Below are 5,765 nucleotides of genomic sequence, written 5' to 3'. Positions count from 1 at the left end.
ACTTACAATAACATCATCAACCTACTCCAGTGACTTACCTCTAGTGAGCGCACGTGATAGAAGTCGTTGATGAGCACCCACCAGTGCTCCGACTCCAGACCGTTGTAGGAGGCCTTGTGCTGCAGCTTCACCTCCACCAGCTGCAGAGGAAAACAGCTCATCAGCTTGAATGATGATTTGGAGAAGATTTCCTTCAACATCACTTAAGTAATAAAGTGTGTTTGAACAGAGTAAATGTATCATAAACACAATCCAGACTGATAGCAACCTTTCTGTAGTCCGATGACCACTTGGAGTAGGAGGAAGCAAACGTCCTGTTTGCTCTGTCCACCTCTCTGCAGGACTGCTACAGGGACGGTGAGAGAGAAAAGAAAAGCTTTAGACCAGACTGTTAAAGTTATCAGACCACAAACACAGTTTTCATCTCAAGAAAGAGGGAAAGATTTCTGGTCTGCAGAGACATCTCCAACAGCAAAGACAAGACATGGAAATATGGTTCAAACAGAGCAGGAATATTTCTGTAACCTCCTCAATTCAATGATCCTCTTCAGTCCGTTCAAACTAAGAGAAAGATTACCTCTGGGATGAGAACACAGAAGGAGGAGGACATCTCCTGCTCCAGACGATCCATTCCTACAGAAAATGATGAATAAAGTCTTGAAATGTTTCAGTGTTAAATGTTGAAGTAATCACTGAAAGAGTTCAGAAAAGCTGATGAAGCATAAAGAGGGACTGTAGTGTAGATTCACTAAAGTCTAATGAATGAAAGCAGCTCTGACCTCCTGTTACCATGGAAACCTGTTCTCATGGTAAACAAAGCGTTAGCTTAGCATTAGGCTAAATTCAGCTAACACTACTAGTATACTAGAATATCAGTGTTTATGATTAATATCAGTGTTTATGATTAATTTCAGTGTTTATGAGGAATATCAGTGTTTATGATTAATATCAGTGTTTATGAGGAATATCAGTGTTTATGATTAATATCAGTGTTTATGATTAATATCAGTGTTTATGAGGAATATCAGTGTTTATGATTAATATCAGTGTTTATGATTAATTTCAGTGTTTATGATTAATATCAGTGTTTATGATTAATTTCAGTGTTTATGATTAATATCAGTGTTTATGATTAATATCAGTGTTTAATCAGAGCTCTATTAAAAAGGGAACTTTACCGAGTTACAGGGCGCCGCTACTCGGTCAGTAAATGAAGCGTTTAGCTAGGTTTGGTCTTTTGGTTCTGCTATCAGAACCAGTAGTTCTAGATAACTCACCATCGCAAGCGTCGGTCCGGGTCGCAGCATCCACCGTCGTCCGCTGCTGGTCCAGGATCCGCCGCCACCTAGAAAAGAGAAAATAGGAGGTGACAGCTGAAATGCCAGCAGCCCAGAGGACCACTGGCCGCAGCTGAACCCCGAGGAAAGCCATTTCTGTCGGGTGCTTGTCCAGATAGTGGGAGCTCAGGAACAGCGTGTTGCTCGGTTGGGTGTCGGTAAACGACTGATCAGATTTAGAGCTTCAGTTTCGTTAAAGTTCCATAGAACTTCTGTCACCATGGAGACGAACATTCACTTCAAAACATGCTTCCGAGACAGCGACATTTGAACCGTGGAGTTTATGAGACGTCACCGTTTTTACGACACTTCTTGTGATCATCTGTTCTCATATGAGCTTAGTTTACAACAAGATGCTGCATCCAGACTTTCAGGAATCAGAACCAGAATCAGAACACTGTCAGACTCTCACAATCATTACAGTCATGTGGGAAAGACAGCTCTCACACACACTCCCAATCTGACTTTATAATATCATGAAACCTCTGGAATATATTACGATATGAAGCCAAATCACTAAATCCACACAAGGTGTACACATCAGTGGTCTTAGAGGCAGGTGGTCTCAGACAGTCTGTATTGTCTAATGTGGGACAGTCTGTTTGAAATGTGGGACACTGAAAGAAAGAGAAAGGCTTCAATTCATGTAATAAAAGCTTCTAAGCTCAGAAACACTAACGGCTAAAGGTGTGATATCATGTTCAGTCATTTTACCAGTCATTTTGCTGTTCCAAGACTTGGGGTTTATGGGATGGAGGCTATATGTAACTGTTATCATGGCATGATCTCACACCCCTGCAGAAGAAATTCATTCACATTTCTAAACTTCTTTCCTAAAGTGCTTCTGTTTAACATTTTCTCCACCATATTGTATGATTTAACATTGTGGACATCATGTGATGTTGATCACATGCCATTAGAACTTCAGTCAGCCTGTTACACATTAAACAGTATCCTACATTAGGCAGTCCACCCTCAGCAGTTTTTTTAATTAGCTGTTGATGGTGGTATGAAAAGGTGAAATGAGATCAATAGGCTTATTGCTTCTTGAAATATGAAAGAGCCCATCAAATATCTTATCTCTATCAGACCCACCCGATGAATCTCTCCTGCTTTTGCTGAGTTCACCCTCTAACACAGGGATTGGAAACTGAAGGCCAGAGTCCTGCACAGTTTGGTGTTTTTCCCGTGCAGGAATTCAGTCCTACAAGTCCAGCTTCTCTCAACTCTGCTCTAATGCTAGAGTGTGTAATTAAATGGCCATGCTTCTCTACTCCAGTCCTGAAGATACACTGACCTGCACCCACTCCAACACACCTGCCTGGTTCATCAGCTCATTATCAGTACACCACATACTGAAATGTGAGCTTTCGCCCTAAACACCATAAACAGAGATCTGAATGCAGGAGTCAGTCAACAGCTACACAAACTGCCAGCGTCCAAATCTCTGAATAGTTTATTTTATGTTTGTTTGTGAACAAATCTTCTGTTTTTGCTCCACAAAAGGTCATAAGGTCAGCCGCCAATTAATGAGTTTGGAAGTAGAAAGGAACTAAAGAGCAGAGAGGAACGTCACGCTCCTTGATGAGTGTACTGGTCATTGAACAGTCTTCTCATGTCTGGGGAGCAGGTGTAGGGGTGCGTATGTTGTGTGTGTTGGAAAGTGTGTGAGAAAGTCCCCATGTCTACAGACCCCCAGTCACAGAATAATTAGTGACACAGCACGTGTGGTTCAGACAGCAGGAGCAGTCCAGGCAGTGTTTGTCTGAGAGCAGGACTGACTCTCAGTTTATCTTACTGTCTGATTTCAAACTGATTCTTCAATCAGATCCAGAGTGTAGAAACGAGAACAGCGTTTTAAACAGGACTGTCTGATGATTTCAGCTCTGACTGTACACAGCTTTCTCACCCCGGGGTCCAGCACTGTCTACACAGATGGACAGATGTGAGAGGAGGGCTTATGTCCCACTGACTTGAGACCACTCAGTCAAGAGTCTTTAAAAAGAGGAAATGGCTTAATATGATCTTAATAATTTTTAGATTTTTAATGTTGAAATGTGTATCTATTAAATATTTCACTGATGTTTCTTAACAGGACTGATGTTTGTACACCTCCTCTTCTGAGTGTGACTTGTTGACCATATGCTGTAATGGGGCACACTTCTATTCAGCTGTGTGTGAATGAATGAGGAGAGTGTGGGAAAGCTCTGGAGAGAACAGTCTCATTCCTCCACTGCACACACACTCCTGCTCCCAGCTTCACTGCTTGACATGACATCACATGATATGAAGGAATTTAACTGATATGAGTCTAATGTGACATTTCTATAAGACACTGTCTTATTTTTAATAACCCTGAAACAAATGTATCATTTTTAAAACTTTTGAAATAATGTTTTCCATTTATGAAATATCCCACAATATGCAGTATATGAACGGCACGTGCTGTTTCACCTATTAACCCCATAATATCAGTGACTGAGCTGGAGGTCACCACTTTCTCACACACTTCTCTCTCTCTGACACACCCCTCCACCTGCTGCTCAGAGCTGGGTTCATTGTTTCCTGAGTAACACACACGTCACTGAGCATGTGGCAGCCCTCCGTTCCTTACTGTCATCCGAGCTTCCCCATTGGCTGCAGACTGTGAGAACATCCAGCAAACCCAGGCCTCACACATTCATATGGAGATCGGGGAGTATAAATAGAGGAGAGAGAGAGAGAGAGCTCAGCACAGCTCACATCTTCTCCTCACAGAGAACTCAACAGAAGACACACAGCCATGCCTCCTACAGTCACTGCAGCTCTCATCTACTCCAAAGAGCATCTTCCACTTTCAAACAAGGTAAATATCCTAAACCAGGACATCTCATCTGTTCCAGTTCTGTATTGGTTTAGTGTGGGAATCAGGAGCAGAAGCTGATCAGTGTAATTAAACAAGGATTTCTTTTCTCTCTCCAGCTGAGGAAGCCAATAGTGGAGAAGATGCGTAGAGAACGCATCAACAGCAGCATCGAGAAGCTCAAGTCTCTCCTGGGCCGAGAATTCCTAAAGCAGCAGCCTGATTCCAGACAGGAGAAAGCCGACATCCTGGAGATGACGCTTCACTTCCTGAAACAGCAGCAGCAGCAGTCCAACAACCACTCTGTCTGCTCCACTGCAGCCAATGAAGGCTACAGCAGGTGTGTGCAGGAGGCCGTCGGCTTCCTATCTCAGTGTGGAGTGCAGACATCATCCCAGAGAAGACTGCTGAAGCACTTCCTCACCATGCAGCCCTCCATGGAAAAGAGCACAAGTGTCCTGCAGACCATCTCTCCAGCCTTCCACACCAGCAGCAAAGAGGAAGCTCCAGCCTCTAGTGCTCTCTGGAGACCCTGGTAGAGCCCTGTGGACTCTTTACCATTAGGAAACACACTTTAACATGTCAGTCTAAGACTGACATTCTCTAAGATTTCCTAAAGTTGTAGGATTTTACTCCTTCTGTCTTTATGTCTCATTCTTACTATGCAAGAAGACTTTCTCCATCCTTCATGTGTGTTTGAGAGGAGAAAGAAAGCCCATAGTGGGTTCATGTTCTCTGCAGTTTGCAGGTTGTTTGAAATCTGCTTTCAGTCAAAGAAAGCTTTTCCTCTGATCTTCTTTCTCTTACTGTGTAAGAAAATGCTTTCTATTTGAAAAGTGAACTTTTTATTTGAACAAACTGCTGTTCGTCTCTAATCTGAACTCCGGAGTGTAAAATGTCTGTGACACTCTTTAATCCAGTGCTTTCCACTCCTATGGAGTGAGATCTAGATGAGTCTGTTGGTTTTGGACTCTGTGAAGTTCTTTGTGATTTTGAAAAGATAAATGCATGCGTTTGTATGTATTAGATATTATTCATGTAGCTACATTAGCTGTGTGCTCTCTGTTATGAGTTTATGAAGACTTGAAGGCTCTCAGAACCTGAGCTGTGTTGGGTTGATCACCTTCAGTGAAGGTTACTGATGTTATATCACTGTATCTATACATGCCCTGAAAATAAACTGTAATGAAACAATCAATACCATTTCTATGACTTATTTTAAAGTGTTTGCTTTTTAGAAAGTCTTTGAACATAAAACCCCTCTGAGATGAAGAATAATATTAATTAGAAGACTGAACAAAAAATTATGGTTTATTAACAGACTTTACTAATTGCTAAAACAGTTGTGATTTACAGAGTAGTGTTAATAAACATAATGAAAACAAACTCTTCATTAAAAAGAAAACACTTTTTTTTAAAACACACTGCATTCAACTCAACAATTCATTACCAGGGTTAGTTGGTATAGAGCTGGGAAACTGCTAGAATCTGCTGGACACCAGACTTTGCTGGACTCTGACTTGGTTTAACATTCTGGTTTCAGAAGGTGAAATGAGCAAAAGTGGGACAGATGTACTAGATGTGTC

At 41.8% G+C, this 5,765-nt stretch overlaps 1 pseudogene; it reads left to right on the top strand.

Moving 5' to 3' along the window:
* Positions 1 to 3,927: 3,927 nt before the first annotated feature.
* Positions 3,928 to 5,354, top strand: LOC140577182 (transcription factor HES-5-like; annotated as a pseudogene).
* The last annotated feature ends 411 nt before the right edge of the window (positions 5,355 to 5,765 follow it).

This window comes from Salminus brasiliensis, chromosome 14, assembly GCF_030463535.1.
Source record: "Salminus brasiliensis chromosome 14, fSalBra1.hap2, whole genome shotgun sequence".
Taxonomy (NCBI): Eukaryota; Metazoa; Chordata; class Actinopteri; order Characiformes; family Bryconidae; genus Salminus; species Salminus brasiliensis.
Note: the sequence above shows the minus strand (reverse complement) of the source record. Positions and strands in the feature narration are given on the sequence as shown.